This window comes from Ursus arctos, chromosome X, assembly GCF_023065955.2.
Source record: "Ursus arctos isolate Adak ecotype North America chromosome X, UrsArc2.0, whole genome shotgun sequence".
NCBI classification, from domain to species: Eukaryota; Metazoa; Chordata; class Mammalia; order Carnivora; family Ursidae; genus Ursus; species Ursus arctos.
The window spans coordinates 22986356-22996370 of NC_079873.1; the positions used below are offsets into that span (position 1 = coordinate 22986356).

The 10015-nt window shown below is 41.9% G+C and overlaps 1 pseudogene; it reads left to right on the forward strand.

Moving 5' to 3' along the window:
* Window positions 1–401: 401 nt before the first annotated feature.
* On the forward strand, window positions 402–9550 carry LOC113265800 (ferritin light chain-like; annotated as a pseudogene).
* Window positions 9551–10015: the final 465 nt, after the last annotated feature.

Sequence of the window (10015 nt, forward strand, 5' to 3'; positions counted from 1 at the left end):
CCAAAGAAGAAATCTCAAAAGAAATTCTAAAGTAGTTCAAACTAAAGGAAAAGGACAAAAACTTACCAAAATTTGTGGGATGCAGTGAAAGCAGTGATGACAGGGAAATGCATAATACTGACTCCAAATGTTGGATCAGAATAAAGATCTAAAATCAATAATCTAAGCTTCCCTTTAGGAAACTAGAAAGGAAGAACAAATTAAACACCAAGGAAGCAGAAAAAAAGCAAGAATAACAGGGGAGCTAAGATGGCTGCATAATAGGAGGACCCTAGGCTTGCCTTGTCCTTTGAAAACTATCAAATCATTCTAAGTACTCTGGAAATCAACCTGAGGACAGAACAAGCTCCACAACTGAAGGGAGAGAAGAAGCCACATCAAACAAAGTAGGAAGGGCAGCGATGTGGTTTGGGAGAGAAATGGATCATAGGTGCTGTAGAAGAGAGGAAGCCCTGGTCGCAGAGAAGGGTGAGGGTGAGAGGAGTAAAGGGAGAGAGGAGCACACGGGAGAATGCAGACGGAGAACATTTCCCCCAAAGCCACTGGCTGGGAAAGGAAGAGGAGCTGATCTTCCGGAGGTTTTGCTACCAGGGACTTGAAGACTAGAGTTTTAAAGAAGAGTGGGCTCGGCTGGAATAGAGCCCAGAGGGTGCTTCCCTGCTCCTAAAGAGAAGGCAGACCAACAACCCGGGGGCAGACAGGCCTGGAAACAGAGATAAGAAAAAAGCCTGGGGCACACAGGGAGCAGATGATTTACTCTTCTTGGAGCACATCCCTGAGAGGCAGAATTTTAAAAGATGCCTCTCCGTTATGCTAAGTGAAATAAGTCAAGCAGAGAAAGACAATTATCATATGGTTTCACTCATTTGTGGAACAGAAGGAATAGCAGGGAGATCGGTAGAAGAAGGAAGGAGAAAATGAAGGGGGGGGTAAACAGAGGGGGAAATGAACCACGAGAGACTATGGACTCTGGGAAACAATCTGAGGATTTTCGAGGGGCGGGGGGTGGGGGATGGGCTAGCCTGGTGATGGGTATTAAGGAGGGCACGTATTGCATGGAGCACTGGGTGTTATACGCAAACAATGAATCATGGAACACTACATCAAAAACTAAGGATGCACCGTATGGTCACTAACATATCATAATAAAAAGAAAAAGATGTCTGTCCAGGAACAAAGGAGCTGATGGGCAACATTTCCCTCCCTGCCCCTCAGCATCAACACAGAGCTACCTGAAGAAACCAGGTCAGCCCCGACACTGGCTGCCTAACCCGCTTACACCAAGTCCCACACCTCTGTGCACTGGTACAACCTGCCTCAGTCCCAGCGTGGCGGGACCCTCCCCCCGGAAGACCAGCACAGGCCCCTGCCCACACCATGGACCTAAAGCCTGGAATTTGAAGTCAGCGGGCTGGGCTGGGACAGAGCCTGGAGGGCACTGTGCCCCTCCTGGAGAGAAGGCAGGCAAACAACCTGGAGGCAGACGGTGTGGAAACAGGATCTGAAAAAGGCATGGGACACTCGGGGGAAGGCGGGGATTATTCCCTCTTCTCTTCTTGGAGTGCTTCCCTGAGAGCAGTGAGCATGGAGACCACTCTCTGGAGACAAAGGAGCTGGCTGGTGCCATTTCACTCCCACACCTCTCAACATAAACACAGAGTCACCTGCAGGAAGAAGGACAGCACAAACCCTGGCTGCCTAATCTGCTTACACCAGGGCCCACACCCCTGGCCCTGGCAGTACTGTCCTTCTCTGTAAGGCTTGCCTCAGTCCCAGCCAGGCAGGCTCCTTCCCCGCAGGACCAGAGGAAGCCCCTGCCCAGACCATGTCTCCCAACCAGAGAGTTCTGCAGGACTTCAGTTCTAGTGAAAGTAGTATCAGGTCTCATTTAACCAACAGATCAGAGCACACCTAGTTAAAACTCACCACATTCTGGCCAGGCACCAAACACTGCCCACTGCACCCAAGGAGAGCCTCTGCAGACGACTGGCCTGAAGGATAGAGCAGCCAGAACACAACAGCAGAGCACACATGGGAGACACTCCCTGAAGCATCAGGACCTGGACACTACATGACCTCTTCATAAAGCAATTACTCTCGGGAGCAGGAAATGTAATGGGCTTTTCTAACACAGAGAAGACAGAGACTTAGACAAAATGTCAAGATGGAAGAATTCATCCCAAATGAAAGAACAAGATAAGGTCATGGCCAGAGATCTAAGCGAAACAGATGTAAGTAACATCCTGATGGAGAATTTAAAGCAACAGTCATAAGGATACTCACTGGGCTTGAGAAAAGAATGGAAGATTTCAGGGAGACCCTTATTGCAGAGAGAAAAGAGTTAAAAAACAGTCTGAAATGAATAATGCGGTAACTGAGATTGGAAACAGTCTTAATGCAATAAACACAAGGCTGGAAGACCAAAAGAATGCATAAATGATACAGAAGACAAAATAATGAAGCTGAACAAAAGAGAGAAAAAAGAATTACAGAACACGAGAATAGACTTAGGGGACTCAGTGACTCCAGCAAAGGTATTAACATTCTTATTATAGGAGTCCCGCAAGATGAAGGAAAGGAAAAAGGGGGAAGAAAATTTATTTTAAGAAATAATAACTGAAAACTTCCCTAATCTGGGGAAGGAAAGAGACATCCAGATCCAGGAGATACAGAGAACTCCCATCAAAAAACAAAAGCAGGCCAACACCAAGACATATTGTAATTAAATTAGCAAACTATAGTGATAAAGGAAAAAAATCTTCAAAGCAGCACAGAAAAAAAAAAGTCCCTAACTTACAAAGGAAGACCCCTAAGGCCAGCTGCAGATCTATGCACAGAAACTTGGCAAACCAGAAGAGAGTGGCATGCTCTATTCAATATGCTGAATGGGAAGAATCTGCAGCAGAGAATATTCTATTCTGTAAGGCTATCATTCAGAATAGGAGAGACGGAGAGTTTACCAGAAAAACAAAAACTAAAGGAGTTCATGACCTTAAACCAGCCCTGCAAGAAATATTAAAGGGGACTCAATGAATGGAAAAATCTCCAGAAACAAGCATAAAACAGCAATAAAACAAGCAATAAATACATATCAATAAGTACTCTGACTATCGGAATAGGTTGAAAACAAAAGAATGAAGCTTGATGACTCTCTCACACCATACACAAAGATAAACTCCAAATGGATGAAAGACCTCCATGTGAGACAGGAATCCATCAAAATCATAGAGGAGAACTTAGGCTGTAACCTCTTCGACATTGGCCACAGCAACTTCTTTCATGACATGTCTCCAAAAGCAAGGGAAACAAAAGATAAAATGAACTTTTGGGACTTCATCAAGATAAAGTTTCTGCACAGCAAAGGAAACAGTCATCAAAACAAAGAGTCAACCCACAGAATGGGAGAGGATATTTGCAAATGTAACTACAGATAAAAGATATTTGCAAATGTAACTACAGATAAAAGATACAAACTCAATACACAAACAAATAATGAAATAAAATAATGGGCAGAAGATATGAACAGACACTTTTCCAATGAAGACATAAAAATGGCTAACAGACCACATCTTCTTAATCCAGGCATCTGTTGAAGAGAAGATGTGGTCCATATACACAATGGAATATTACTCAGCCATCAAAAAGAATGATTTCTCAACATTTGCTGCAACATGGACGGCACTGGAGGAGATAATGCTAAGCGAAATAAGTCAAGCAGAGAAAGACAATTATCATATAATTTCACTCATTTATGGAACATAGGAAGTAGGAAGATCAGTAGGAGAAGAAAGGGAAGAAGAAAGGGGGGATAAAGAGAAGGGGGAATGAACCATGAGAGACTATGGACTATGAGAAACAAACTGAGGGCTTCAGAGGGGAGGGGGGTGGGGGATTGGGATAGGCTGGTGATGGGTAGTAAGGAGGGCACGTATTGCATGGTGCACTGGGTGTTATACGCAACTAATGAATCATGGAACTTTACATCAGAAACCAGGGATGTACCGTATGGTGACTAACATAACATAATAAAAATAAAAAAAAATAAAAAAAACAAGACTCAGGGCGCCTGGGTGGCTCAGAGGGTTAAGTCTCTGCCTTCAGTTCAGGTCATGATCCCTGGGTCCTGGGACAGAACCCAGCTCAGTGGGGCATCTGCTTCTCCCTGGCCCTCAGTCCCTTCCCCCACTTGTGCCCTCATGCTCTCTCTCTCAAATAAATAAGTAAAATCTTTAAAAAGAAAACAAGATTGATCTAAGTGCTGCCTACAAGAGACTCATTTTTGACCCAAAGACACTTGCAGATTTAAGTGGGATAGAGAAATATTTACCATGCAAATGGACATCACAAGAAATTGGAGTAACAATACTTATAAAGGAAAAGCTAGACTCTAAAACAAAGACTGTAAGAAAAGATGAAGAAGGATACTGTCTCATAATAAAGGGGACAATCCAACAAGAAGATCTAACAATTGTAAATATTTGTGCACCCAACATGGGAGCACCCAAATATATAAAACAATTATTAACAAACATAAAGGAACTCCTTGATAATAATAGAGTAATAGTAGGGGACTTCAAGTCCCCACTTACAGCAACGGACAGATGACCTAAGCTAAAGATCAACAAGGGAAGAGCGGCTTTGAATGACACACTGGACCAGATGGACTTAACAGATATATTGAGACCACTTCATCCTATCGCAGCAGAATACACATTCCTTTCAAGTTCACATGGGGCATTCTCTAGAATAGATCACATACTAGGTCACCAATCAGGCCTCCACAAGTACAAAAAAACCACGCACATTTTCTGACCACGACTCTATGAAACTTAAGGTCAATCGAAAGAAAAAATTTGGAAAGACTGAAAACACATGGAGGTTAAAAAAACAAGGGAGTAAACGATGAAGGGGTCAACCAGGAAATCAGAGAAAAAATTAAAAAAAAAAACATGGAAACAAATGAAAATGAAAACACAATGGTCCAAAACCTTTGGGATGCAGCAAAAGTGGTCCTAAGAGGGAAGTATATAGCAATACAAGCCTACCTCAAGAAGCAAGGAAAATCTCAAATAAACAACCTAACATTACACCTGAAGGAGGTAGAAAAAGAACAAGAAATGAAGTCTAACAGCAGCAGATAAAGGGAAATAATAAAGATTAGAGTAGAAACAAATGATATAGAAACTTAAAAAAAAAATAGATCAATGAGACCAGAGCTGGTTCTTCGAAAAAATTACTAAAATTGATAAACCCCTAGCCAGATGTATCAAAAAGAGAAAGGACCCAAGTAAAGAAAATCACAAAAGAGAAAGGAGAAATAACCAGCACCACAGAAATACAAAAAAATTATAAAAGAGAGTATTATGAAAAACTTTATGCCAACAAATCGGACAACCTGGAAGAAATGGATGTTCCTACAAACACATAAACTGCCAAAATTAAAACAGGAAGAAATAGGAAACTTGAACAGACCAATGGCCAACAGAGAAATTAAATCAGCAATCAAAAATCTCCCAAAAAACAAGAGTTCAGGGCCAGATGGCTTTCCAGGAGAATTCTACCAAATATTTAAAGGTGAGTTAATATCTATTCTTCTCAAACTCTTCTACAAAATAGAAATGGAAGGAAACCTTCCAAATTCATTCTATGAGACCAGCAGTACCCTGATACCAAACCCAGATCAACACTCCAGTGAAAAATAGAACTACAGGCCAAAATCCCTGATGAACATGGATGCAAAATTTCTCAATAACATACAGCAGTACATTAAAAGAATCATTGACCATGACTAAGTGGGATTTATTCCTGGGCTGCTAGGGTGGTTCATTGTTTGCCAATCAATTAATGTGGTACACCACATTAATAAAATAATGGATAAGAACCATATAACCCTTTCAATAGATGCAGAAAAAGCATTTGATAAAGTGGAACATCCATTCATAATGAAAACCCTCGAAAAGTAGGGACAGAGAGAACATACCTCAATATAATAAAGTCCATCTATGAAAAACCCACAGCTAGTGTTATTCACAATGGGGAAAAGCTGAGAGCTTTTTCTCTACAGCCAGAAATAAGACAGGAATGTCCACTCTCACCACTGTTGAACAATATATTACTGGAAGTCCAAACCACAGAAATCAGGCAACAAAAACAAATAAAAAGCATCCAAATTGGCAAGGAAGAAGTCAGAGTATCACTATTTGCAGATGACATGATACTCTATATAGAAAACTCAAAAGGGTCCACAAAAAACTTGCTAGAACTATCACACGGATTCATTAAAGTTACAGGATACAAACCCAATGTACAGAAATCTGTTGCATTTCTATACACCAATAATGAAGCAGCAGGAAGAGAAATCAAGGAATCAATCCCATTTACAATTATACCAAAAATAGTAAGATACCTAGAAATAAACCTAACCAAAGAGATAAAAGATCTATACTCTGAAAACTATAAAATAATGATGAAAGAAACTGAAGATGACACAAAGAAATAGTAAGACATTCCATGCTCATGGACTGGAAGAGCAAATATTATTAAAATGTCTATACTATCCCAAGGAATCTACACACTTAACGCAATACCTATCAAAATACCAACTGCATTTTTCACAGAGCTAGAACAATCCTAAAATTTGTATGGAACCACAAAAGACCCCACATAGCCAAAGCAAATCTGAGAAAGAAAAGTAAAGCTGGAGGCATCACAATTCCCGACTTCAAGTCATATTACAAAGCAATAGTGATCAAGACAGTATGGTACTGGCACAATAATAGACACATAGATCAATTGAACAGAAAAGAAAACCTAGAAATGAACCCACAAGTATATGGTCAATTTATCTTCAACAAAGCAGGAAGGACTATCCAGTGGAAAAAAGACAGTCTCTTCAACAAATGGTGCTGGGAAAACTGGACAGCGACATGCAGAAGAATGAAACTGGACCACTTCCGTACACCATACAAAAAAACAAAGTCAAAATGGATGAAAGACCTAAATGTGAGACAGGAAACCATCAAAATCCTAGAGGAGAATACAGGCAACAATCTCGTTGATTTTGGCCATAGCAACTTCTTACTAGACATGTCTCTGGAGGCAAAAGAAACAAAAGCAAAAATAAACTATTGGGAATTCATTAAGATAAAAAGCTTCTACACAGAGAAGGAAACAATCAACAAAACTAAAAGACAATCTACGGAATGGGAGAAGATATTTGCAAATAACCTATCTGATAAATAGTATCCAATATCTATAAAGAACTTACCAAACTCAATACCAAAAAAACAAATAATCCAGTTAAAAATGGGCAGAAGACACGAATAGATACTTTCCCAAAGACATTCATATGGCCAACAGACAAATTAGAAAATGCTCATCATAACTTATCATCAGGGAAATGCAAATCAAAACTGCAATGATATATCACCTCACATCAACCAGAATGGCTAAAATTAACAACGAAGGAAACAAAAGGTGTTGGCGATGATGCAGAAAAAGGGGAATCCTCTTACACTGTTGGTCGGAACACAAACTGGTGCAGCCACTCTGGAAAACAGGTTGGAGGTTCCTCAAAAAGTTAGAAATAGAACTATCTTACCTCCCAGGAATTGTACTAGTAGGTATTTGCCCAAAGAATATGAAGATAAGAATTTGAAGGGATACATGCACTCTGATGTTTATAGTAGCATTGATCTCCCCCAAAACGAATTAATGTATTCACATAAAAAATGTTCATAGAAATTTATTTTTGTGGATATATGAAGAGATATGCTGTATTTTGATAAAATTTACCTCCTGTTTTGTATTGTGATCTTTAAAGACAAGAATGACAAATAGCTTCTTAAAAAAATCAATGTCTAGATCATACACAGATAAGAAAATATAAGTGAGAATAATCTGAATTAATAAACAGCACAAACCAGGGGCGCCTGGGTGGCGCAGTCGTTGGGCGTCTGCCTTCGGCTCAGGGCGTGATCCCGGTGTTCTGGGATCGAGCCCCACATTGGGCTCCTCCGCTATGAGCCTGCTTCTTCCTCTCCCACTCCCCCTGCTTGTGTTCCCTCTCTCGCTGGCTGTCTCTATCTCTGTCAAATAAATAAAATCTTAAAAATAAAAAAATAAAAAAAATAAACAGCATGAACCAAACCAGAGAAATTTCAGCTACTGAAATTAATTGGAGCTCCATATTTGTAGTAGAAATGAAATCCAAGCTGGAAAATATGGATGGGAAAGAGGTTTCTAAAAAGTGACAGACTAAGTTTAGAAAGGAACTAAGTAGATATTGCAAAAATTGTTAATATAATAAATGAAATAAAAATTCAATGTATAGTTTTAATAGTAGATAAACACAACTAAAGATAGAATTACTAGAAAAATACTGATAAATCAGCCAAAAACAGACAAAATCCATGGAAAATACAGAGGAAGCACAGAGCTACAACGACAAGGCCTAACTCATATTTAGCTGGTGCCCCAGAATAAGAGGAGAGAAATAATGGAGAAGGGAAATTTTCACATGACAAATATCCAAAAGTTAAACAAGACACTAATCCACAGCAAAATACATATCCACGGGTGGGGGGATGGGTTAAATGGATGATTGGTATTAATGAGGACACTTGCTGTGCTGAGCACTTCATGTTGTATTTTGGTAATGAATCACTAAATCCTACAGCTGAAATGAATATGACACTATACGTTAACTGGAACTTAAAAAATTTGAAGAAAAACATACACACATACACACTGACTCACAGAAGCACGGCAACAGGCTCCAACAGAAAACACCACAAACGCCCATCAAAAGTAGAACGCGGAGGCAGTGCGCCCTGCGGTCTGGACGATCTGTCTCTTGCTCCAGCGGTGTTTGGATGAACTGACTGGAGGACGCCCCTTCTACCAGCCTCCGACTACCCTCCAACCCTTTTTTCCAGTGGCAACCTTCGGAGCCATCTTCTTGGCCACCCTCTGCCTCCAGGACCAGCCAACACCCAAATTTGAGCTTAGCTCCTTATCACGGATCAACCCTGAGCCCCCGCATTCGTCAGCAGTGTGCCCCGAGGGGGAGGCCCGCGTCAACCACCGGGTCAGCGTGCATCTGCCGGCCTCCCGCACCTACCTGTCTCTGGGCTTCTATTTCCACCGGGGCGATGTGGCTCTGGAAGGTGTGGGACGGTTCTTCGGGGAGCTGGCTGAGGACGAGCGCGAGGGCGCCCAGCGTCTCTCGAAGACGCAAAACCAGCCCGGCGGCCGCGCCCTCTTGCCCGACGCGCAGAAGCCGTCCCGAGGTGAGTGGGGAGAACCCCGGGTGCCCTGGAAGCCGCCCTGGGTCTGGAGCAGAACCTGACCCAGGCCCCTCCGGATCCGCACAGCCCGGGTTCTGCCCGCACAGGCCCCCGGCTCTGCGGCTCCCGGAGAAACGCTTCCTGGACGAGGAGGTGAAACTCATCAGGAAGACGGCAACCACCTGCCTCACGTCCGCAGGAGCTCCGGCCCCAGCTCGGCGGGGCGAGCGGGCTTAGAAAGGCTCACCCCCACGCACGACTAGCGGCGTCTGAAGCCCGGCAGCCTTTGAGGGGCCCTTCTGGCATCACGCCGGTGCCGGGGCTTGTGCCCTGAGCCTCTCCCTGAAACCCCTAGGCCCCTTTCAAACCACCCTGGGGCCTTCTCCCAAGCCGTGGACCAAATGGGAACAGTAAAGCTTTTTGCAGCGAAAAAAAATAAATAAAAATTAAAAATGTGTGTGTATGATGCTTAAATAGTGGCATACATTCAGTGAATGGTACAAAGCAATAAAAATTAGATTTCCACTTTATGCCTCAACAATTAAGAATCTTGTAAACACAATGCTGAATGATAGAAATGAGACCTCAAATGAAAGAATGTGATTAGACATACATAAGTAAAAAAAAAACAAACAAAACTTAATCTTATATATGAGATGAAATTATGAAGTAAGTAGTTGTTTTAGCCAGCATGGGGTTCAAATGCTTTCTGTACATCCCCTTCACCT